Below are 27798 nucleotides of genomic sequence, written 5' to 3'. Positions count from 1 at the left end.
TTCCTCTCTTGATTTTTCTCTATTTTTCTCTCATTTTTTATATTTTTCTTTTTCTTTCTTCTTTTTCTTTTTTTCTTATTTTTATTTTTAACAACTAAACAACTTAAAATGAAAAATAATTTACAACATCCCACTGGGATAAATGGCTAGATAATCATTCCTTGATCATTATATTTATAATATCATAACACTGAGGAGATGGATTCTAGACATGTTGAGTTGATTGGAGATCCTGCTGCTGTAGGAGGATTGGATTGCTGCTATGGGTGTTAATGTCGCGTTGATGGTAGATGTTGTTGGTGCAGGTGGTTGGAGTGCTTCTCTAGATGTTGCATATGTCTCTACATGTCTTGGAGACATTTCATATACTTCTACATGTATGGGATGTATTTTCTTGTGTTGGATGTCCTTCTACCATTGATGGAGGAAACTATATGACTTGATGGTGTTGCTGCAGGAGTTAGGGATAATGCTACAGGTGATTAAAGATGCTACTACATGTATTGGAGATGTTGGCACAGATTAAGTGTTATGCATGAGGAGCATGTCATAGACATGTTCTTATCCTATTTCATCAATTTCAGACTTAGTATAGAGGCTTGGAGGAGTGCTTAGGTGTTGGAGAAGATGATGGAACAAGTGGTAGAGGTTCTAGGCTGAAGGAATTATGCTTTTATTGAGTTTTAGCCCCAGTCACATGCACAAAGGCCTATAACAGTGGCTAGAAGCCTCTAATCGCATGGAGGACAAATTATGGGAGCCGTTATAGCCCCAATCAAGTTTTGACAGTGTTAAGGGTGTGACTGGGGAAAAACACAACAAAATATTTGCTTTCCTCACGTTGTTGAGCTAATTTTTGGTCTATGGTGACATCCTTGATCAAAAATTTTTGTTTTGTTGTCAGAAAAGTTCATGGGATCTTTAGAGAGTGATTAAAGTTGAAAATATAGAAAAGGCTAGTGGAGTTAGTGGTTGATTACGTTAACGAGCTGAATCCGGATCTAATAAAGCATATGAACATGATTATTGAGCTTAGTAGTTCTGTGTAATTATTGAGTTGAGCACTTGATTTCATCTTTATATTGGGGAAATCTCATTGTTAGTATGGTTGATTACACTAGTTTATGGAGTGGGAGTGAATTTGGAGAAGACCTTGCAAGCTGTATGACCTTCATTATGCAGAATTTCTAAATTAGTTTGTAGTAGTAGTAGCATATAGCTACAATTTATTTCATCCATTACATTATGTAGTGGGTGAGGTGTGGATGTGTGATTTGGAGTAGTGTTTTGAGGAGATGACTGATAGAAATACTAATCTTAGGCTAGGTATATGTGTGAAAGAGTTTGATTGAATGAAATGATGTTTTGTTGGCTCAAATGGAAAGGCAGATCTGGGTCTGGGGAATGAGGCTTAGTTTTGCAGAGATCTCTATGGGGCAAGGTAGGCAACTGATTTGGCACTTCAAAATGAATGAGATGGAGGGATTAGATAGGTGAGGAGTTGAAGAGGGCAAGAGAAATCATGGATCCTCTCCAAATAGCTGAAAACATCAAGAAACTAAAGCAAACCTCAAGTAGAGCACTGCAATTTCAATGGATTCTACTTACACTCTTGTTTGATTTAGTTAGGAAGACACACGATAGATAATGTCATACATAACACATATGTAAATTAATAATTACAGAGAAAAGCACTGTACCAAAAAAAAATGCCATAGGGATCCCAAAGAGTGCTACAAATCCTGGTCTCAATTCCTTAGCCAAAATGTTGATATGAGTGTACAATGAAGCTCAAGGCTTTCCCAAAAGTCCAACCATGCTAATGACTGAAAAACAACATAATATAGACAACCATATCTCATCCTTGCCTCTAGGGGTCGAGCTCACATGTTTAGGAGCTGTTCCAACTAATTCTAAACAGAGAACTAGAAATTAGGTAGTGGAACAGCTTGCCTCTAGAAACAAGGGAACTGATTCATTTAGTTTCAAACAACTTTTAAACTGATGAATCTACCTCTATAAGTGAACATTTGACACATTTACATCATGATCCATCAATGTACATTACATTACATCACAAATTTTCCATTAAGAAAGTGAAAAAGTCAAACTGGCCAAAGCTGGGCGAAAAACAGAGTAATACTTGGTCAAACTAGCAAAATTTCCTCTATGTGCCGCGCCTGATTCTCTATGCGTAGTTCCTGTTTGGACCCACTTTTGGAGGCCTTCCCGATGTCCAAATTAGTTCCAAGTGTGCTTGTTCGAAAGGTCTTCCTATCTACTTTCCAACCCAAGTGGAATTTTTCAATTTGGCCTCCATTTTCCCCTCCAAAAGTCAGTTCTCCCAACACTACTTCCTGTGTGTCAAAATAGGGGCAATGAGGTCATTTTTTGAGTGTTTTTGACCTTTCTGAGGGCTCAAAACCCGTCCAAATTTCTTGACCATTGGTAGGAAAGCATATTTTTTCATGCCAAATCCAAAAATGCTGATTTTTTGTGATTTAGAGGCTCCTAGCAAAAGCGAGCGCCAGGTGGTGCAACGCATAGAGTAGAAAATTCTGTTTTTTGTGCCAAAAATTCCAAAAATGCAAAAAGTGCTCCAAATTTTTTGAAATTTGGGCTGACTCTTCTCCATCAAGCATTGTGTTGGGCCAAGGAAGCCTCAGCCAAGATCTGAAGTTTATCTTGAGCTTTTTTCCTCCTCGATCTTTTCTTCAACTTTGCCTTCAAGCTCCTGATTCTAGCTTGGCACACCTTGTTTCTCGGCAAGTAATGATGGGCCATGTGCCTAAACATAGTTTTCACGTTGTTGGCCTTCTCTAGCGTCCTTTCCCAAGTGAAAGTTTATCCTCTCAAACCAAGTTTCATGATCATCTTGAATTTCTTGCTCAAGTGTGGTTGTTGGGTCCCTATAATACTAGTGATTACCCCATTACTATTGTAGTTGTACCCCTTATTAATATTCTTGTGCCCCTATTGTCCCCATATTGTTATTACTATGCCCCATAGAATCCCTCTATTGTTATTTTTGTGGCTTTATATTATTATTGTTAGGTCGGCTGGGTTATATTGTGACTCCTTAGACTCCTATATATAGAAAGGAGGTTTTGTCATTTGAATCATCCAAGAATTGTTCATTTATGTAATGTAAAGGAGGTTTCCCCCTCGAAGAGGTTGAATTTTAAGGCATTGATCTATTTTTTCTATCTTTTTCCTGAGCTGGTTTCATAACATTTGGTATTAGAGCTTTGGATTCTAGGGTTTGGCTGCTCCAAACAGGTCATCGTGGAATTTTTGCTGTAACTTTTTTTCTGCGATGTTTCAGAAGCTAAAAAAAAGAACCCATTTGAGAAGACATCACACTGAAGCTCAGGTCCAAATTTCAGAGTTTTTCGCGCTATATTTGTGGAGATATGATCTGAGAAAGTTGGTCTTTTTGCAGACTCCTGAATTACATTCCAAACAGGTGACCTGGGGAAAATCATCATAACTTTCTCTCTAAGCATCGGATTGAAATTTTGTAAGAAGGTATAGAAAGAGGACAGACTGCAGTTTCTTGTATATATTTACCAAAGCCAAAGGTCAAAACAGGGACACGTGGCATGTCATACAAGTTCACTCTACTGAATTAGTCTATAATCAGGTCACTTTGGGAGATTTGGCATAGCTCTTCATTGGAGAATCCAATTGGGGTCAGACTGAAGGCATTGGAAAGAGGACATAGAGGGCTACCATAGGTCGCAATTTCAGAATGGGATGATCTGAAATTATAGAGATACATCAAAGGCAATATCGAGCTCCTACAAAGTGAAAAAAGGTGTGCAGATTTTTTAAATTTTTGCTTAAGCTTGGTTTGAAAAATTATTTTGAAGGAATTAAAAGGGCATAGTAGAGCATTAGTATCGGTAACTGATGCCCTGAGGAAAGAAAATGCAAACACCTAGTAAGCAATCTGAAAGCTCTAGCATGATTCATGAAGAAGAGGAAGAAATTCTACATGATATATCAAAATTACAAGACCAAGTGCAACAAATTTCACTCTCACAAAAGCTAACAGAAGCTAAGATAAATGGAGTGGAATCTAAGATAAAGGGTGTGGAAGCCAAGATTGACGATTTGAAGATAGATTTGAAGGCAGATTTGACAAATTTTCTACAAGAAATACTTACTAATGGTGAAAGGGGAGGAAAGGAAACTCATGATGCAAACAAAGGAAATGTTAATCATGATTTCATAGACTCTAATGTTGGATCGAAGATGCACCATATTCCAAAAATAGATATGATGAAGTTTGATGGCAAGGATCACGCAACATGGATATTACAGATGGAGCAATTTTTCGCTCTCAATAATGTGCAAAACACACAAAAGGTATATATTGCAACTTTATATTTGGAACCAAATCAGTTTGTATGGTATCAATGGCTTTGCTCTCATAAACAATTTATCACTTGGGAAATTTTTACGGAAGAATTGATAGCACATTATGAGGATACAAAAAGCAACACTTTTTTTAGCCAATTGATAAGTCTCAAACAAAAGGGTTCAATAATGGAGCACATTGAGGAGTTCCAAAAATTGAACATAAGGGTAAAAAATATTCCAGAGGAGCATAGGATTGATGTGTTCATAGGGTCTTTAAAGGATAATATCCAACATGATGTTCACCTTTGGGAACCTGATTCATTAGAGAAGGCATTCAGATTAGAAAGAAAAATGGAAAGCAAAATTATGGCAACCAGGAAGCATACCACTCAGAACTATAAATATGGAAGTGTTGTTGCCGCTAGTCTTCCACAACCTATAAGGTTGACACCACAACAATTGGAAGAAAAAAGAGCAAAAGGGCTTTGTTACAGTTGTGATAGAAAATACACTAAAGGTCATAAGTGTGCTGAGAAGAAATTATTCTACATAGATTGTGAAGAGGAAGAAGAAAAGGAGCAAGAAAGGTCAAAAGAAGAGGATATACTCCAGGAAAAAAGCCTAGATGAAGAACAAATGAATCCGACCATATCTTATAATGCATTGGTGGGAATTACCACTCCTCAAACCATCAAGATAGAAGGACAAATCAAGAAGAAAAAGGTAATAGTGTTGATTGATTCAGGAAGTACCCACAATTTTATTCATTGCAGGGTAGCAAAAGAATTGAATTGCTTCTTATATTCAGCACCGTAGTGTCAAGTGATGGTTGCAATGGAGGAACAATAAATTGCTCTGGAAAGTGCCATAATATCAAGCTATCCATGGAATTTCACAATTATGTTCGCTAGATGTTTCCACATTGGAATCATCTATTTCTCCAGATCTCCAAAAAGTCTTGGATAATCATTCCAAGGTATTTGAGACTCCCAGAGGTCTCCCACCTATTCGTGATCATGATCATGCTATTCATCTGATTCCAGGAAGTGCTCCTCTAAACATCAGGCCATACATATATCCCTATGCCCAAAAGAGTGAAATTGAACGTATGGTTGCAGAAATGCTAGAGGCTAGTATAATTGAACCGAGTCAAAGTTCTTTCTCTGCTCCAGTAGTATTGGTGCACAAGAAGGATGGATCATGGCGCATGTGTCCGGATTATAGGGAGCTCAACAAGCTCATTATTAAAGATAAGTTTCCCATTCCTGTCATTGATGAATTACTTGATGAATTGCATGGATCAATTTACTTCACCAAGTTGGATCTTCGTTCAGGATATCATCAAATTAGAATGAAGACTGAAGACATTCTGAAAACAACATTTAGAACTCATGAGGGTCATTATGAATTTTTGGTCATGCCTTTTGGACTTACCAATGCACCCTAAACATTTCAAGGTTTGATGAATTCAATTTTCAAACCATTCCTTAGAAAATTTGTGTTACTATTTTTTGATGATATACTAATCTACAGCAAGTCTTGGAAGGATCATGTTGAACATGTTGACATGGTGCTACAACTATTAGAGGAAAAACAATTATATGCAAAAAGATCCAAATGTTTCTTTGGAGTATAAGAGGTGGAATATCTGGGTCATATTGTATCTCATGAAGGAGTTAAGGTAGACCCTAGAAAAATTAAAGCCATTAAGGAATGGAAAATCCCCACATCCATAAAGCATCTGTGAGGATTTCTCGGGTTGACAGGGTATTATCGTAAGTTTGTTAAGAATTATGGGAGAATAGCAGCACCTTTAACAACACTATTGAAGAAAGATGCATTTTCATGGACTCCAGAAGCAACAAAGGCCTTCGAACATCTTAAAGAGGCAATGTGCCAAGCACCTGTCTTAGCTACACCAGACTTCACAAAAACCTTTATTGTGGAATGTGATGCTTCAGGAAATGGAATTGGCGCTGTTCTAATGCAAGATGAAAGACCCATTGCTTTTGAAAGTTGTCCAATCAAGGGAAAGTTTTTACACAAAGCTATTTATGAGAAGGAAATGTTGGCAATACTCCATGCACTTAAGAAATGGCGACCCTACCTAATGGGAAGACACTTCAAGGTAAAAACGGATCATGATAGCCTTAAATACTTTTTAGAACAAAGATTATCCTCTGAAGAGAAAAAAAAGTGGGTCACAAAGATGTTGGGTCATGACTTTGAAATCATCTACAAAAGGGGAAGCAAAATGTGGTGGCAGATGCACTCTCAAGAAAGGATGAGGATGTGGAAGCATTGTTGTGCGCCATTTCTATTATCCAACCAGATTGGATAAATGAAGCAAGGGAGGAATGGAAGAATGACGAAGAAGTGTGGGCACTTATTCAAAAGTTACATCAAGATTCCAGTACATTGGATACATTTAGCTGGAAAAATGATTCGTTATGGTACAAAGATCGCTTATACGTCTGTAAGAATTCCTAGCTAAAACAAAAGATTCTTATGGAATTGCACACTTCTCCCTTAGGAGGGCACTCGGGATTTTTAAAAACTTACCACAGGGTTACGAAGGAATTTTTTTGGGATGGCCTTAAATTAGATATTCAAAAGTTTGTGGCGGAATTTTTGGTTTGCCAACAAAATAAAGTTGAAACAATTAAGACATTGGGTCTATTACAACCTTTATCCATTCCAAGCCAATGTTGGGAGGAGGTTTCAATGGTTTTTATCACAGGTTTACCCAAGTCTGAGGGAAAGAGTGTCAACATGGTGGTAGTTGACAGACTTACCAAGTATGCACACTTTTGTGCATTATCACATCCATTTAAAGCCAGTACATTTCTAATGCATTTATGGAAACAATCCAAAAGCTACATGGAAACCCAAAGATTATTGTAAGTGACAAAGATCCCATTTTCACTGGAAATTTTTGGATAGAATTATTTTCTTGTCTTGGTACTCAGTTAGCTCATATCTCATCTTATCATCCTCAATCTGATGGGCAAATTGAGATAGTAAACAAATGTTTGGAAGGATATCTCCATTGCTTTGTATCTGATAAACAGACATAATGGGTCAAATGGTTTCCTCTGGCTGAATGGTGGTATAACACTTCCTTCCATACAACAACAAAAATGACCCCATTTATGGCACTTTATGGGTGTCAGCCACCATCCATCACATCATATTTAAGAGAAAATTCTAAGGTTCAAGCAGTGGAACATCACAACGAACATCAACAACAAGTCCTCCAACTCTTAAAGGATAACCTCATGTTGGCAAAGAATAGAATGAAACAACAGGCATATCAACATCGCAGCGAAAGAAGTTTTGATGTAGGTGATTGGGTATTCCTAGGGCTACAACCATATAAGCAAATGTCCCTCAAGTAAGCTAAGAAGGATAATAAATTATCACCAAAGTATTATGGTCCGTACAAGGTGTTGCAAAAGATTGGTACTATGGCATACAAATTGGAGCTTCCTGCAGCTTCTCGATTGCACCCAGTTTTCCATGTTTCATGTTTAAAGAAGGTTATAGGCGATAAGCTCCCAGTTAAAACAATATTGCCAGAACTTGATGAGGAAGGAAAAATTATATTGGAACCAGAAGCAGTCACAGAAACAAGAACTTGACAGCTGCAAAATCGATCAATTTCAGAGTATCTTATCAAGTGGAAGAACTTATCTGCTGAATATTCCACATGGGAGGATGAGAATTTTATACAGAAGCATCCAGAACTACTCAAGCATTGAGGACAACACTTTTTTGAAGGAGAGGGGCATGTTGGGTCCCTATAATATTAGTGATTACTCCATTACTATTGTAGTTGTACCCCTTATTAATATTGTTGTGCCCCTATTTTCCCCACATTGTTATTACTGTGCCCCATAGAATCCATCTATTGTTATTTTTGTGGCTTTATATTATTATTGTTAGGTCGGCTGGGTTATATTGTGACTCCTTACACTCCTATATATAGAAAGGAGGTTTTGTCATTTGAATCATCCAAGAATTGTTCATTTATGTAATGTAAAGGAGGTTGCCCCCTCGAAGAGGCTGAATTTTAAGGCGTTGATTTATTTTTTATATCTTTTTCTTGAGCTGGTTTCATAACAGTGGTCAATTTGATTTTCCTCCTCTTGGCAGCTTGCAGGTTTTTCCTTCATGTTTTTGAGCACCATGGATGAGTGGGACTGACGAGGGGAGGATTTGATGCTAGCTACAGGATTTTAGGGAATGAAAGGGTTTAGGGGATGATATTTAGGGTTTGGGATGGAAATTAGGGTTTGGGGATTTGTAGTTAGGATTTCGGAAAATGGGAATTGGGGATAGGGATGACTGAATATGGGAGTTAGGGAATGGGTGGATAAGCTGAGAAAATTAATGGAGGAGTGAAAAAATGAGGGAGTGGTAGAACAAACTTGGCAGAAAAATGACAAGTACAAACCCTAGGCAATGGCTTTTGAGAAGTTGCAAGGTATTAGGGTTTGAATTTTCTTTTACACAGCCACCATAAACTTTAAGAAAAACTCCTTTACTAGCAAGGAAAAGATCTTGACTTACTTGCACACTAGAAGAGTTGAGTGATTTTGGCAATTTGAGGGAGTTTTTGAGAGAATCGGGCTTGGCAGATCTATGCGCCACGCCTCAAACCCAATGTACCACAACTTCTCTATGCGTCGCGCCAGTGTATTTTTTGCACTGTGGAGGGCAGCCCAATGCATCGCGCCAGCTCTATGCATCGCGCCGGTGACCCAATGTGTAGGGCTTTTTGCGGGAGACTTTTCGAGGCCTTCCTGGTGTCTAAATTGGGCACGGGATAGCTCGTTGTAAATATTATTGAGTCTACTTTCCAACCCAACTAGAATTTTTCAATTTGGAGTTCATTTTCCCTATCAAAAATCAAATCTCCCAAGACTGGTCAAAATGTGCCAAATGAGGCTGCCTCAAGGCAGAGCGCTATTGAAGTCAAATTTTGAAGGTCTTCCTCAACTCAAAATTGAGCTCATGATATCTAATTGGAAATCCCTTTGTGTCTAGTTATCATTGGACTCATCAAGCAAGTCATTTGGCCAACCAAGCTAGGAGAAAACTTGATTTTCCCAAGGTCACTTCAGAGGTGCATCAATTCTCCTCAGGCAACTGTACTTTTGAAATTTCTCTAAATCCATGATACTTGTGTAAAACGTGAAGGATTTTTTTCTTCCTTGGCCTATTTTGGACAAAAACCTCTCTTAGTTTTCCCAAATTCATCTTTTCTTGCTCAGAAATATCATTGAAGTAAAACCTATCTCGATGTGTGGAACAGGGGATTTGTCGAAATGAAGCAAATTGAAGGGGATAAGGGGCTTATAAATTCTTGAGAAATTTTTTGGAAGTAGGGAGGGATGTTAGGAAGTAGGGGAAAGTGGAATTTCAAAGATTGAGTGAGGGGAAGGGGTCCAACAGGGAAAAACATAGGTCTAGCCTAGAAAATTGCCAAGTTGTAGCAAGAAACTAGGGTTTGTGGAAAAATGAGGAATTTGGGGGATATCAGTGATGGGAAGTGTTTAATAAGGTACATTAAGGATAGGGGAAGGTGTATGAACATCAAGATACAAGTATTACTGATGATTTGACCATCCAAGGGAAATTACCTTCAAAACCCTAGGAGAGGGAAATGAACCTTACCTAGGTGCAACTGAAGCATGAACAAGGTATAAAATGACCCATTGGAACCTAACATGATGATGACAACCCTTTGAATGATGGTACATTCATCTGAATGGTGACATGGACCGACATTTGGACAACTTTGACAGGAGTAAAAGCAAACCCTAGACCTAATACCTAGTGACCAAATTTTACTTGAAGACTCACTGAAATGACAAAATTTGACCTTGACACCTTAAAATCACTTTGTAAGAGCATGTTTGATCACTAGAGGAAGGCTGCAAAGACTGATACTAACAGATGGAAGAGGTTTCTCCATCCAATGGTGATTGGATAGTTCATTAGAAACTAGGCGAGTCTCATTGGTCGTGATAGTACTAGCAGATCAAAGTTTGTAGAGTCATTTTTAGTTCAGAAGTAACTGGTGAGGATCATTGATCATGGTGGCCTTCAGCAAATGGTAGTTCATAGATCCATGAGAGAAACAATTTCCAGTCTGATAGTGCTAGCACATTGTGAAAGAATTCGAGTCTTCCGGCTCATGAAAGTGAGTTGATGCATGTATAATTTTCTTGATAAGTTAATAAAAAATTGAGTAGTGTAGAAGCAGGATAGTTTTTTGCCCAAGATGGGTTTTCCACCAAAAACACTTGACTCCATTGTGTTGATTCGTTTTATGGTTGCATGTTTATTTTGATGCTCTGATCTATGTTTATATATTTCCAGTTCATGCATGGTTAAAGATTAAATAATTAAATAAAAATTGTATAAGTTCTCACACTATTGATTTACCCCCCCTCTCAGTAATGATCTAGTTTCCAACAGAAAGACAATGCAACAAATGACTAGAAAGTCGTAAACAACCTCAAAACCTAGAATAAAAAAAACTTTAAGAGATTTTTGCAGTTTTCCTTTGAGAAAATCAAACTGATTTCCAAATTTACAATCAAATATAAAAAAGAGAGTTGTACATAATTTCATATCTGTGTGAGAAGTGAATATCAATCATTTTCAATTATCCAATTCTCAACAATTTCTCAGTTGTACTTAGATTGGGCTAACTACATCAAGGAAAACACACCACATTTTCTCATCATGGACAAAGAAGACTTGATGAGTAGGAGGAAGGTTGAATGACCAGCATGATTGTCCTACACAAAATACTTTCCAGAAGCTTTAAAATTTAGGAGCATGAATTCTTCTTTTTGTAGACAAACTTTACATATTTTCTCATTCCAGACAATTGAACAAACTTTCCTTTTATTCATTGCTATTTATATGACCTCTTATGTTGGAGTAAGGATCTATATGTTGATGAAGTGCAATACTTTTATTTTCCAAAGTATTTTTTGAAATCAAAGCTTTTTGAAGACAATAACTTAGCATTGAATGCATGTTGTGCTATCACATTCATTTCCTCTGATCACTTTAATTTCGTGATGGATGTACCTTCTCTACATTTGTTAAGTTTAATCAAGTTTATCTCTGGCTCAACATTTGCATATTGTACTCGACATTTTTTTTGGATAGGCCACACTTTATTTTATTTCTCAAAGCAATTTCCTTTTTTTTCCTGTTATTGCATATTTATTTGAAAGCCAAGCTTGGTATTGAACCTATAACACACTAAAATGTTATCGTTCTCAACATTATTTTCAAGCTCTATATTTCTAGGCTTACATGCAAATATATTTTTCAAACATCTCTTGTATTTCCCTAGCAATTTTTAAAGTCAAAGTTTTTTTTTGAAAAAGTAAACTCCTAGTCGAATGTGTATTGGCCTATGGCATTGATTTCCTGTCATCTATTTCATTTTTAAATGGATGTATTTGATGCTCCACTGTTAAATTTTTCAGGTTTATCTATGGTTGAATATCACCACATTCTCTTCAACATTTCTTAGGATATTTCACACCTTTTATTTCCTCTGTCAAAGCAAATTGGTTTTTGTTCTCTAGTTGCATATCTCTATGGTAATGAACTACGACATTGTAACTATATTGTACTAAATTTCTCATGTTTTCAAGATAGTTCCTTTTTAGGTTTTTTTTTTTTGCATTCCATGCAAACATATTGTTGCAACAAGACTCGTATTTCCCAATCGATTTTTTTAAGAGAAATCGTTTTGCAGCACAAAGCTTAGAGTTGAATGTGTATTGACCTATGACATTGGTTTCCTATCATCACTTTAATTTCTTAATGCATGTGTATTCTACCCAACTCTTATCTTTATCCATGTTTTTCTTTGGAAGAATATTAGAATATTCTCTTAAACACTTCTCAACATATTCTAAACTCTTTTTTTTCCCTCTGAAAGGAAATAGTTATCACTCTCAATCTGAACATAAATTATTTTCGTGTAATTTATTTTTGGCAGTAAATGGAAATATGTGTTTGGAACAATATTTTTATTTCAACATGAAATTTTCAAGTGAAAAAATTATGTAGAACAAAAGTGTGAGTTCAATGCAGACAGAGCCACTACATTGATTTGTTTTCATGACTTTTACCTCTTAACGAATGTTTCTTGTACTCAAATTTTAACTTTATTAGTGTATCTATGTAGTTGATAAAAGGATATCATGTTCAACACTTCTCAACATATCTTGATTCTTATTTCTTTTTGTCAAAGTAAATTGTTATATATTCTCTGATTGCAATATATTTCATTTTGAGCCCTTTTATTGAAACTACAATGCACTTAATCATTTATGTTTTCAACATAAGTTCTTTTCAGGCAACTTTTTTCTATCATCACATGAAAATATATTTTTTGAAAAAATTGTATTCCCAATAAATTATTGAAGTCAAAGGTTTTTGTAAAGCAAAACCCTAAGTTGAATGCATATTTAACTATCACAAATTTCTTGTCTTCAATTTATTTTGTTAGTGCATGTATTTCCTACTCATTTGTTAACTTTGTTCATGTCTAACATTGCTTGTATATAATGATATTCTACTCAACACTTGTTACCATGTCTTGCACTTTATTTTCTCTATCTAAGCATATTTTTATTCCTTTTGTGATTGCATATCTTTTGGAATGTGAACCCTAATATTCAAATGACAATGCACCTAATTGTTCTCCTTCTGAATAGTTTTTCCAAGAAAGATATATTTTTCCAATACGTGCAATTAAATTTTTGATGGAATATTTTAATTAAAGAAAACAAATATTTTAGAGTGATATTGGCTTTAATTGTTCCTCCTATTTCTTCCTAAATGTAACATATGCACTATTTTTCATTTTAGAAATTTTTTGAAAAGAAAAGGTGGTGAAATTAGTGAACCATACAACAATTTCACTCTTGTTATAGTTGTAAATGTCAAACCCTACCTCTCTCTATCTCCTATATCAACAATGGCTTGTTGCAAATTCATGCACTAAAATTTATTTATATTGAACAACCATGCCATTTTAAAGGCATATTTTCAATATTCCCTCTGGCAACAGGTGTTATAGGCATAATGTTTGGAAAATTTATATTAAATGGAACACCTTCTAAAAAACAACTGTAGCGAACATTGGAAGTTCACACTGATTTTAACTAGGAATATAGAAGATATCCTCAACATATCCAAGCGAACCATTTACCAACCCTACTTCAACCAACAAATTGCATTTCGACATGAAACACTCTCCACGACATAACAACACTTCACGCTCCAACACATCATCATCGTTCTCAACTATTTTTGTTCCTCTGGTCCACTCCCCAACACACCTCACAATTGGACAATTCAATGATTTGAGCATCTTCTGATTGTGCAGGTTAACCAAATTATTCGTTGCAAACAAGTGAACCGAAGAATCAAATAAAATATTTTCCTCTGGATGTAGGAAAATGTCAACACATGACATGAGAAGAATCCAATCATAAAGAATAGACTCTACATTTCTGATATTGGTTAAAATATTTTTAAAAGGCACTTTTCTAGGATCATCTCCTTGTTGCCTGAAGATTTTATCCAAAGTGACAACAATATTGAATCTTTCCCACAACACCTTCCCTATTGTTATGCCTGCATATAAAGGTTTATCCTTGATAGGAAGTAGCTTCCCAAGGTCACCCATAAGAATAATCGACCTACCACCAAAAGAAGAGTCCTTTGTTTCAATAAAGGTTTCTTGCTAACATTAATCTATTTGTATAAACAACCTCAGACCTATAAATCTCATCTCATCAATTAGAAAATAATGAATATGCCTCATTTCTTCTTAAAACGTTTCTATGACTTGCCCACTCAATGATTTCATATCTTTTATGGGATTTTTTAAAGTTGAGTGTATTTTTTTCCATGTATATTGAAAGAAACAATGCCAGTAAGAGAAAGCAACAACAATGGACTTCTACCACCCGTTGCAGAATTAGAAACAGCATGAGAAACACAATGAATAAGAGAAGACTTCCTAGTTTCAGTTGTTCCTTGAATAATCATTTTCAAAGCATCATTGCTTTCAGCATCAACAAAGTGGCGTAAAATGATTTCAAAAGTAGCTCGTTATTTCTCAGATAAAGATAAAGGTGTCATTGTTGCCTCCCCAATTGAGCTGCCATTAAAAACACCCTCTGGCTGAGCATATTTTATAAAATGAATATCCTATTCCACAATTTCATCTAGAACCATTATTTCCTACAAATTACAATGGATTGTAGAATTTTCTCTACAAATCAGCTAGCTCACTGATATCATGTAGAAATTTCACCTACAGATCCAACTGATATATGCAATGTACTAAAGCATAATACTAGATCTACATCTACCATAAACTTAGCAGAAGCTTAATTGAACATGAGCAACATCAAGCATGAACAGATATAACTGAGAATGAGAAGTAATCAACCATAACACAGAAGATATAACCTGGGGAAAGCACCAGCCTAAAACCCCATCTCTGTATTATCAATCAAGTGGAAATCCTCAACAACATACAAAAAGAATCAGCTCAAAAGCTATCCTGCTCTCTCTGTACTCTAATGATGTAGCTCATGGACTACCTAGGCCTGTATATATAGGTTGCACAAGTCCTACAATCTCCTATTTCCTTGCATAGTTTTGATTGGGGTCTAATGTCATAACATGTGTGAATTGGCCACATCATACGAGTTGTAACCTCAGGTCCAACTACACAATCCATAAGGAAAAATATTCCTTCTGCATGCAAGGAATATTCACCAAGGAATATCTTAGAAATTGATAGTACATTGTCCCTCCATCTGATCCAACTAGATCTCTATCTGAACTAACATGCATGAGTTATCCATCAGTGAATCTCAGTTATCTGAAATACAGTAGTTACATGTATGCAAGCATTAACTAACTGAACTCTCATTAATTTAACAAACAGTTAAATTAATCTAACTGGACTTGACTCAGTTAATTGAGCCAACTACTTACAACTCAATATTACAACTCGTCCTTATCTCTTTAACTGATGGATAAATTCCTCAATTAATAGATAAACTGTTGCATGTCCTCACATAGACTTCAAGTTTGATTTTCCTTAACTAATTAAATCAAGATTAATTAATTAATTAATTTACAAATTGTTGTTAATATCAAATTCGAATTTCACTTCCTATTTCTAGTCCAGGGATTGACTAAAATAGGAATCTATCTTGAACTACTAAAAATAGAATTCTATTTTTAGCACTTCCATTTTTCATTCCCTATTACCCAATCCAGCACTGATACCCAAACTGCTATTTTTAGCACTTCTATTTTTAACAATTTCTTGTTTCCATTTTTCAACACTCCCTCTCAACAAGAAAGGTTTCCTCTCAAACTCGATCCTATACCTTCAGAATGTTTTGCATGCAATACATCTACCAAGTGTGGTTCTTCCAACAACTCTCGGAACAAAAAACACTCCCAATTGACCTCTCTGTTGGGCTAGAAACATACTCTGATGTTGAAGCTCTACCTGTTGCTGACAAGTGCTCCCTCTTTATCCTCTGCACTACTGCAACATCTCCATGCATCTCGCATCGTTGCACACCTCTCTGTGTTACCCTGCACTATGCAACACACTTGTGCCTATCGTATTGCTACAACCTACTAGCTCTGCATTGTCCTGCGAGTCCCTGCACTATAGCTCTCTCTGTCACTCCATCTACATCTGTCTCTACCAAATCAATCAATTATGCTACTCCTCATTGGGGATCCCATAGCAAATTCGAATCAAAGAGGTTGAGTACCTCAAGGATCTTGCCCCTCCTCCTTGGGACGATCACTCCACATCACCCCACCTCCTACCTGGATGTATGACTGCATGTGATCCCTCAACCCACCTAGCTCGAAGTTTCCCCCTACTAGAGGTCTCTGCATGAGTAGATGTCTCTACTCAATCTCCTCTCAGCTTCTCTAGTTGTGGCTGCTCCCTAACCTACTGAAGCTCCTGCACCAATCATGGCTCCTCCACAAGCGTATGAGACTTCTTCTGGCACTGTATGTTGAGAAGTAATATACTCTCCCTCTCAACCATCAAGTCTCCATCAGTTGCCTTGCTACTCAAGGCTTTGCATGCATCTTGAACCTCAAGAGAATACAGGTTATTGACCTGTGAACCAATCTACTTCACCTGTCTAGTGATGATGTGTCTAAGGAAAACCTTTCCCTTACTGAAGACTACATCATAGCCTCTATCTTCTAGCATCACGATCGATACCAAGTTTCTCTTTAGTCCTGGTACATACTTGACATCGGTCAAGGTAAGGTGAGCTTCATGATCCCTCTAAAAAATAACCGTGCCTACACCTGAGACACTGTAATTTTCATCATTACCCATCACTATGAGTATCTGGAGATCATTCTCCTCCAAAGTACTAAACAAGCTCTTGTCACTGTTCATGTGGAAAGAAGCTCCACTATCAAGAACCAACCACTTCCCACCATGGATGAAACCATGCATGCGAAGAGTGTGAAATCCAACTCGAACTGTGAAGCAAGTGCCTCACCTTCAAATCCTTCACTGGATCCCTTCTTGGATTTCCTCAATGGACAATTTGTAATAAAATGGCCCACCTCATGACAACAAAAGCACCGCACTTTTGATTTGTCAAACTTCTTCCCACCATGGGAAGAACTGGACTCGGAAAGAGAAACCTTCTCCTTCCCCTTCTTCACCTTACTCGCTAAGGCACAGTTCTCTCCATCCTCCAAGGATGAAAAATCATCTCTGGTGCTTCTTCTTATCTCCTCTTGCATTAAATCCGACCAAATTCGTTCCCAATCTGGCAGTTTCTCTCTTCCATTAACCGAGTCCTTGTAGCTATGCCGGCTCTTAGGAAGACCAAGGAGTGCAAGACTCACCATGTCATCATCAGAGGTCATGATCCCTACACTTCCAATCTCATCCATGCATGAGGTGAGCTTGTTCAGATACATAGAGATCGTGTCCCCACTTTCACACTTGATCTTTCGAAGTTTTTCCTTCAATGCCATCTTCCTTTGATCATTGTTATTCTGATAAAGATCTCTCAATGTTTTCCACGTCGAAAACGGAGTCTCCTTCCCATGGAGGCTCAAGACAATGTGATCTCGAACTCCCTCCAAGAGGATTCTCCTAGCTCTAGCCACACACTTCTTCCATTCTGCTAGTTGAGTAGCATCAGTTGGCTTCTGGACTTCCTGATCAATGAAGTCCTTTAAACCATTATCTTCTAATACTGCCTCCATGTGATCCTTCCAGTCTATATAATTCTAATTGCCATCAAGGGCATATTCGAGTCTCAAACCATAGAACGCCATCGGTGAAATAGATGTGATAAGAACTCAATTCAATATTTAGAAAACACAAACTTAAACTTCTCCCTTCTTATATAATGTTCTTCATTGATCACCTGTGCTTCGATACCATGTAGAATTTTCACTACAAATCAGCTAGCTCACTGATATCATGTAGAAATTTCACCTACAGATCCAACTAATATATGCAATGTACTAAAGCATAATACTAGATCTACATCTACAATAAACTTAGTGGAAGCTTAATTGAACATGAGCAACATCAAACATGAACAGATATAACTGAGAATGAGAAGTAATCAACCATAACACAGAAGGTATAACCTAGGGAAAGCACCAGCCTAAAACCCCATCTCTATATTGTCAATCAAGTGGAAATCCTCAACAACATACAAAAAGAATCAGCTCAAAGCTATCCTGCTCTTTCTATACTTTGATGATGTAGCTCATGGACTACCTAGGCCTACATATATAGGCTGAACAAGTCCTCCAAGCTCCTATTTCCTTGTGCAGTTTTGATTGGGGTCCAATGTCATAACATGTGTGAATTGGTCACATCATACCTGTTGTAACCTCAGGTCCAACTATGCAATCCATAAGGAAAAATATTCCTTATGCATGCAAGGAATATTCACCAAGGAATATCCTAGCAATTGATAGTACATTGTCCCTCCATCTGATCTCAACTAGGTCTCTGTTTGAACTGACATGCATGAGTCATCCATGAGTGAATCGTAGTTATCTGAAATACAGTAGTTACATGCATGCAAGCATTAACTAACTGAACTCTCGTTAATTTAACAAACTGTTAAATTAATCTAATTGGACTTGACTCAGTTAACTAAGCCAACTAATTACAACTCATCCCTCTCTCTTTAACTAATGGATAAATTCCTCAATTAATAGATAGACTGTTACATGTCCTCACATAGACTTCAGGTTTAATTTTCCTTAACTAATTAACTCAAGATGAATTAATTAATTTATTTACAAACTGTTGTTAATATCAAATTCGAATTTTACTTCCTATTTCTAGTCCAGGGACTGACTAAAATAGGAATCCATCCTGAACTGCTAAAAATAGAATGCTATTTTTAGCACTTCCATTTTTCATTCCCTATTGCCCAATCTAGCACTGATACCCAAACTGCTATTTTTAGCAGTGCTGTTTTAGCACTTCTATTTTTAGCAATTTCTTGTTGCCATTTTTCACCATGGATATCGTAATTCATTCTGCCAACATTGTCAAGATCAGAAATGGTCACACTATTTGGAGGAAAAATCCGGGAAAGGACCTGTCACTCTACATAATCTCTATTAAAATTATATTCATGAAAAAGGAGATCGACATCCTCCTCATCACTCTCATTTGGCAAGGGACCGCAATTAACATGCCACACATGATATCTTAGACTCCTCCAATTCTCAATGATAATTTCACTTGAAGTTCCTATATATGAATCATTATTGTGAAATGGCTTGTATGAAAGCAACTCACTCCAGCAAAACGTTTCGAAATCTCCTTACTCCTCACTCGGAATAACAAAGAACCATGGCCATACACAAATAATATCATGCACATTATGTGGTATCCATGACTCCTAACTACACTTGGCATCATAACTCCATGATCTCATTGTTTCTATGAAACACAAATGTTCCAAAAAATGGGGGCACTTTTAATAAAATTGGACAAAATTGTTCTCATATGAAATTTCATCAGATTGCACCAACAATCTTTGGAACACTTTATTTCCAACATTCAAGGGAACAAATTTTCAACTGCACATAATAAGAGGCAAATTCAGTAACATATACCATGTTTCTTGTGCACCAATGTCACACTCAACAAGCGTTTATGAAAGGAACCTTCTATATGAAAATAATACAAGATGGTTAGATCCACCTGCACTTGCAACCCTTGTCAGAATTTCATGATGTCTTTTAGATCTTCTTTCTACATTTGAAGCATATTTTACAAAGTATTTTAATAATGCATGTTGAGAAACAACTGCTTGACAATCAAAATTTTCTTGCAACATTGTGAGAAGATCAACATTGTGGACATTTAAATGGTCATTGTTCCATGCTACTTCATATTTATTTCTCCCTTTTTCATCTATGTACATTGCAAACTCAGCACACACCTCCCATGGAGCATTGTAACTGCATACATGGATAAACACATTTTTTCGTAAACAAGAATCAACACTTCATTTTGTGTTTTTTTTCATTATGTTGACCAAATTCTCATAATATTCATTAGGATTGCATGAAAAAATGAGTGAGGTTTTCAAAAGGCACAGATCATCATTAACACTTTGAGGAACGATGGCATTATGCCGGTGTATTTCACATGGATTCTAGGCTATTACATATTTATCAAAGTAGGACTTCTCCTCATCAACATTCAAAGGGTTGGTCCAATCCAGTTTTTCACATTCAGAGCTCCTAGCAGCCATAAGAAACTGTGTATGTGTGTTGAACCCCTATGCTTCCTTTCATACCTACCAAAAAATAAATAAATTTAGTTAGCATATAAAAACCAACAAAAACAACAAATGCATTGTTCCAAACCCATAAACAATACAACAAAAGTAACAACAATGAACCTATACCAGAAGTATTTAGCTCCAAGATATTTCTCAAGAACCAATTCCCGAAATATATTAAATCTTTGGTGAATGTATGTAGTAACTATATGCAAGTACTAAATAGCATTCTCATTTTTTTTCACATGTTAATTTTGTGGATGGTAGCATTTGGTTGTAAGGCATAAGACAATGAAAGGTAGGCCACTTAGTGTCAGCCACACACAACATAAAAATAAAAGTTGGGCAACCCAATTGCGTGACAATATTAGTGAGTTCATAACAACACTTTTTCTAATATGCCCTTGTGCCCCAAAGAAAACAACCAAATAACATTAATTTATTAGCCAATTTATTGTCAGGTAGATCCCCAAGTTGTTGACACGAGTCTTGAATAGTTGTAGGTGTAGTCTCATGGATATTATTTTTCAAAAAGAAATAAGTATTTCCATAGCTACGATGACGCATAATCATATTCAACAGGAAATATTAAAACCACTGATGGGTTTCAAATCTTTGATCACAATACCTAAGTAGATGCAAACCATATTCATGCATTTCATGATTGCAAATACATGGATGCAACAAATTAGCATCACTAGTGGGAAACAAAGTTGGGAAGGCCATGTCTAGCAACCCTTCAGTGTTATATTCATTGATGAGGGATGTGCCAATATCTAGCCATTCCACTTCTTCATCGCTTCTAGAATCTATGTTTTAAATGAATCTTCTTATATATTTTGATTCCCTGTAGTCATTAGGCATGCGAGAAAGAAATGACGATGGATGGCAGTCTAAACCACCTATTGAAAATGCAGTAAGAAAATCTCAGTTTGACTTTGCCTTGGTCAAACTAGAGAAAATTTGGATTTCTATTTTAGCAAAAACCTTGGAGGTAGTTAACTGAGGTGACATGGCACTTGTCACTCAGTTAGCTCAATTAACTTGAGTTGGGGAATCTTGAGTTCAATTTAGTATGTTTGATTTCTAATTTGTAGCAATCTATTTCAGTTAATTTGAGTTATTGTCAATTAAACTAATTCTAACTATCAGAAGTACTAGAGGAGGTCAAGTTCTGGAACTGTAACTTCAACCACACTCAATGATCACCCAATTACTGATCAATTTATAGGGTCCTATAATTTTTAGAGGATCGTTTGATTATTACTGATTACTATTATGTTTGAAATGTTGTAAATAATATTCCATGTTGTAAATTATTTCCAAAAAAAGGTCAAAACTTTAAGAAAAATAAAAAAATATGCATGCAAGTCAAAACGAAGCATTAGAGGATAATTAAGTATTTTTAGATCAAAATTAATCACATCATTTAAATGTTATTAAATAAATTGTAATAAGGCCTTGGTACTATAGCTTTGATTTTAGTGCAAAGTTGAAAACGACAAATGGAGATTTATCGTATGTGGTTAAAAGGCACACATGTTCAGGCTCCCGATCACAACTCCATTTTCATTGGACAACTCCAACGTATTTTCTTTTGCAATCTCACAAAATTACATAGTGCTAACACAATCAACCCAAAATAATTTTTGTATGCAAAGAATTCGAGTTACCCAGTTGATATGGAGATTCTAAGGCAATGTACTATTAGTTGTAGCATATTCCAATGTGTATAGGTGGTGCATGCAGTCAGAAGGACCTAAGGAATTATGAATTCAATAGTGGAAAATTCCTAAATAATAGGGGCTAAATTATTGGAGGAAAAATGCAAGGGAATGGGAGCTTGGAGGGCTTGAAAATTGGATAAGTGTTGGACAGAGTCAGTTAGCAAGGTAGAGGGATAGACTATACACTTACCGGGTGTGCTCAGGCTTTAGAAAACATATGTATTTCATCTCTATTCTTTTATTAATGCAATACATATAGTAAGGGGTTTTGAGCAATTTGTTTCCCCTTTATAAATCGTTGTGCATGTGTGATTTTTCCTTTTGCATGTCTATAATTTGTGTTCTTTATTGTTAATTTCCTTCCGTTGATCAGTAGAGTAGCTTCAATTCTTGTGATTTAGTAAATTTCATAATAAATTTTAAATCTACACATTAATTTCTACATGGTGTCAAAGCTAGATTCACTGTAGAGTAGATATTTTGAAGTCGTTATTGCAGGATGATAGTATTTGAAGGATTAATTCTTCAGAGAAAGAAGGATGGATTTATTTGGACTAAGGCTTGAGTATGCCCTTGAGGGGAACTCGAATTATGTTTCTTGGAAGGAAAACATGGAGGAAGTGCTAGAATATAGTGGACTGAATGAAATGATTGATAATGGTACTCCAAAACGAGTAGCATCTAATGCTCAAGATCTAGTAGAATGGAAGAAGTGTGTAACCAAGGCAAGGAAAACCATATTGGATGGAATATGAGACCATATAGTCTCAAATTTCCATGGGAAAGAGACTTTGTATGAAATGTGGGAAACATTGACATATATATTCGAGAATAATAGTGACCAAAGGAATCTGGCACTCAAGGACAAACTTAGAAATATCAAGATGCAGAAAAATGAGACTATTCCATTGTACCCGAGTAAGGTAAGAAAATTTTGTGATGAACTAGGTCAAGTGTCTATTATTGTAGCAGAGTGTGATTTGGTAAGCCTATCCCTTCTAAGCCTTCCCAAGAGCTAGCAGAGCTACCAATATTGAGTGAACAGGAGGGAGAAACTACCAAATTGGGAATGCCTATGGTCTGATTTGGTATAGGAGGAAATAAGGTAGAATACCAGAGATGAGAATTCATCCAAGGGTGAGGATGAAGAGAATAGTGCCTTGGATAGAAAGGCAAAGAAAGGGAAGAAATCCCAATCCAAAGTAGAATATAGTCAAGGAGGGAAGAAGAAAGACTTGTCCAGAATCAAGTCCTTTCATATGAATTTGGGAACTATGCCATGAAGTGGCCACATAATAAGACAATAAATAAGACCTCAAGAGGAGTAGGAGGTGAAGCATTGGATTCACAGTTCTAGCTTTATTTTACTCTCATTGACTGCATGGCTAGCATAATGATGGGGAGCATGTGGTACTTGGACAACGGTGCCTCATTCCATATGACAAGAAATAGATATTTTTTCAGTGATTTAGAGGATAAGGATACCCATATGCACATCAATATGGGATATGATGGAAGGTACAACATGACCAAGATTGTTACAGTCACCTTTTAGAGGGAGTCAAGCTCCCCTCTCAGACTCAAGGATGTGATGTTTTTTCCCACTCTAAAGAAGAATCTTGTCTCCATTGCCGTTTTGGAAGACCATGGTTATGATGTGATCTTCATCAAAGGAAATGCATTCATGACACACATAGCCATAGGACAGGTGAAAAATATCAGGGTTTGTGTCAAGCACCTCTAAGGGCTAGATATGGAAGATTGTGCTACATTGAGCACAAAGGGGGAGAATCTCTGTGAAATTTGGCATAGAATACTTTGCCATTTGAATCATGGTTCATTGAAGATCATGCAACAGATAACCACAGGCCTCACTAAAGGAGCACTAGAGAAACATGACACATGCAAAGGGTGTACCTTGGTGAAGTACACAAAAGCCACTTTCCATGATCAGGACAACAAAGTACATGTAGTCCTTGAAAGGATCCACTATGATGTTTGTGAACGTTTCTCAACAACCTCCACTTGTAGACACAAATATTTTATCATTTTTATTGATGAATTCTCATGGAAGTGTTGGATTTCCTTCATGCAAAAGAAGGATGAGACTTTCTCCAATTTTGTGGAGATCAAGGAACTAGCAGAGAAAGAAATGGGAAAGAAGGTGAAGGCTCTCAAGAGTGATAATGAAGGTGAGTACCTATTGAATGAGTTTAAAAATTTCTATGCAAAAGAAGGCATTTGATGAGAGTTGACAACACCCCACAACCCACAGTAGAATGGGGTGGTTGAGAGAAAGAACCATAGCATTGTGGGAGTAGCGTAGGTAATGTTGCATGACCAAACCCTATGTCTGCACTTGTGGGTTGAATCATGCAACCTAACGGTCTATTTGTAGAACAAGAGTCCTCATTAGATTCTTGGCATGAGCACACTGGAGGAGGATTTCTCGCGGAGAAAGAAGGATTTGTCACACTTTAAGATTTTTGGAGCCTCTATTTACTGCCATGTCTCCAAAGAATAAAGGAAGAGGCTATAGAAAACAACATAATTGGGGGTATTTGTGGTTTACACAGAAACACCCCACAACTACCATGTGTACTTTCCATTCCTTAGGATGAAAATTGTGTGAAGGTATCTAAAATTCGATCAATAAAAATACATGCAGTGCTCTCCTGAGTGGGAACTTCAGATCCCACTAGAGCAGGAGATTTTAGCATGAAAGGAGTAGCCTCAGGATGTTTTGGAGAAACCACAAGTTTAGGAGAAGAGAGTGGAGACAACCACTCAATCAGAACCATCTAAAGAAGGTAGGAAAAGGACTAGAGAAGCTAAGAGACTTGTGCAGGATGTGAGGGAGAATGTGGGTGCTTCTTCAAATCAGCGTGGGAAGAGAAGGTGACCAGATAGGTACACTGTGTTATGCTATTAACCTACAAGATGAAACCAGAATACCAAATATGCAAAGAAATATACCCAAAACATAGAACAGTGAGAATTAACAACAAGTATTTTATTATTCAGAAAGCAATGTTCACTTGCCTCTTTGAGGGGGCAACCTCCAATAGAGCAGAGCTCGATTACAAAGTAAGACATAATGGTCCTTGCAGGGAGTCTCTATCCTTTATATAGGATTCATACATGTAATACCATGGGGCAATACCATGGTTCTTATTAATACCATCTATCTAATACCATGGCCCATTTGCAACTAATTGTGGTCCCATCATTAAATGCGGGTTAACCATTTACAATTATTAATATGGGCTTTATTGACTCTTTACTAGCTATAACTATGACTCGATCCTATTACATAAATAAGGGGGTTAGGGTGGGACCCTAAAATGCCCTCCCCCATAAGAATAGCCTTGTCCAAGGTTGAAGCTGCGGAATGTGTTGAAGAATAGTGGTTGGTTCCCAGGTTGCATCTTCCAGAGAAGTGTCTGTCCACTTGATGAGGACTTCCTTGATCATGCGGCCACGCAGGTGCCATTCTCGTGTGTCCAGGACCTGTTCAAGTTGGAGCCAGATTGACCCTTCTTCATCCAGTTCAGGTAGACTGGTTTGAATTTTGCATTTGTTCCCAATCACTTTCTTCATGCATGAGACATGGAAAACTGGATGGATTTTTGTAGTGGGTGGCAAAGCTAGCTTGTAGGCCACTTCTCCAATGCACTGAAGTACTTGATATAGTCCGTAGAATTTTGGAGAGAGTTTTTGACAACCCTTGTCTTTGAGTGATGTTTGCTTATATGGTTACAGCCTCAAAAATAGCTAATCCCCTTCTTGAAATTGGCGTTTTGAGTGATGTTGATCTACCTGTTGCTTCATGTGGTTTTGAGCTTGATGAAGATTCTCTCTAAGATGGGCCAACATGGTTGTGCGGTTCTGTAGGAGTTGATCCACTACTTGTACCTTCGAGCACCCCTTGATATAAGAAGTAGGGGATGGAGGGAGTTGACCATAAACTGCTTCATATGGAGTCATGTTGGTGGTGGCATGATAGTTGGTGTTATACCACCATTCAGCGAGAGGTAACCACTGTACCCAAAGATGTTGCTTTTCTGAAGTGAAACACCTAAGGTATGTTTCCAGACATTTCTTGACTACTTCAGTTTGACCATCATTTTGTGGATGATAGGAAGTACTAAGTTGTAGTTGGGTACCTTGTAGCCGGAAGAGTTCCTGCCAAAAGTTACTGGTGAAGACCGGCTCACGATCAAACACAATGGAAGTGGGCATGCCATGCAATTTGAAGATCTGATCCAGGAAAGATTGAGCAACCAAAGTTGGTGTAAAAGGGTGGGGTAGGGCACAAAAATGAGCATACTTAGAAAGTCTGTCCACAACCACCATGATGACTAACTTATTTCCTGACTTTGGAAGAGCTGTAATGAAATCCATAGAAACCTCCATCCATATGGATGCCGAGATGGGTAATGGTTTTAATGTGCGTGGTGCTTTGATTGTTTCTCCTTTGTGACCCTAATAGATGTCACATTCAGCTACAAAAGTAAGAATGTCCTTTTTCATGCCTTTCCAAAAAAATGATCTTCGAGTGTGAGCATACGTCTTCTAAAAGCCTGAATGTTCTGCAGTGAGAGATGAGTGCAACTCTGCCAAAATGTAGCTTTTAAGGGTGGATGCTGGTGATATGACGACTCTGTCCTTGTAGCGAAGAATCTCATCTTGCCACGAGTAGCCCTATGTGGAGTTTGGATCCGCCTGCAATTGAGTAATGAGTTGGGAGAGCCAGGGATGTGAAAACCATTCCTTGCGAGCCTCTTCAATCCATTCTAGAATGGGAAGCGAAATTGCGAGCAGGGTACTTTCCTCCTATGAACTGTGATCAGTAGCATCAATTTGAAAGAATTTGGGCTCCTTGCATTTATGCCTTGGGGATTATTTTTAACCTTGAGTGTTTGGGTAGTGCTATCAGCCTGTGGGGGATGACCCTTAGTGGTGAAATTTGGGTGATTGAATTGGGTTGCTAACGCATGTTCTACTCACGAGCTATCCTGCAAGCCTCTTGCCATGAGGGAGGGTGGTGCAGTCAAACGTGGGCTTGTATGGCTTCTTTAAGACCACTGATAAAACATTCCGTGTAGAACTCATCTTGTAGACCTCCAGTGCGTAAAGCTAAGGCTTCAAAGGCTATAATATATTCATCCACTGTTCCTATTTGTCGGAGCTTAGTGAGACGACCCAAAAAGGAAGAGTCATGGTCAAAAAGATCCATAAGAGCTTTTTTGAATGTCTCCCAAGTCAAGGGCCTTCCATAGCAACATTGATGCCATTTCCACCATTTCCATCTTTAATTGTCCAAGTACATGATACCCACACTAAGATGAGTGGCATTATCCAGGATGTAATTCAGATTGAAATATTTCTCCATTTGTGCTATCCATGTTGCCAGGTGAGAGCCATCAAATTTATACATGTCTAGCTTGGGTGGTCACAGACGGGATTGTTGGTGGGGGCCAAAGAGGTGAAGAGACTAGATAGACTCACCCTCACTGTGTTCAGTGCCAATATGTGCCTCCTCATAGGCTTCCGCCTTGCCCATAGAGAGTGCTGTAGTTATTCCCTTCAGCTGTGCTTGGATTTCTTTCAAGGATGCTTCAAGGCTATCCATCCTCTCATTCGCCATAGCTTGATTTCTAGTTTGTACCATGCACCAAGCTGATTTACTTGAAATTGGGGACCACCTGAATTTTTTGGCACTAGCAATTGAATGGTACCACCTTGATCAGCTCGTCGTCCTGATTCTTATGTGCTAAGTCACCAATAAGCATCCTGGGGGG

The sequence above is a fragment of the Pinus tabuliformis genome, chromosome X (genome assembly GCF_031772625.1).
Source record: "Pinus tabuliformis cultivar Carrire ecotype Pingquan chromosome X, CPIR1, whole genome shotgun sequence".
NCBI lineage: Eukaryota > Viridiplantae > Streptophyta > Pinopsida > Pinales > Pinaceae > Pinus > Pinus tabuliformis.
The sequence above is the reverse complement of the archived record's forward strand: the minus strand, read 5'-3'. Positions refer to the sequence as shown.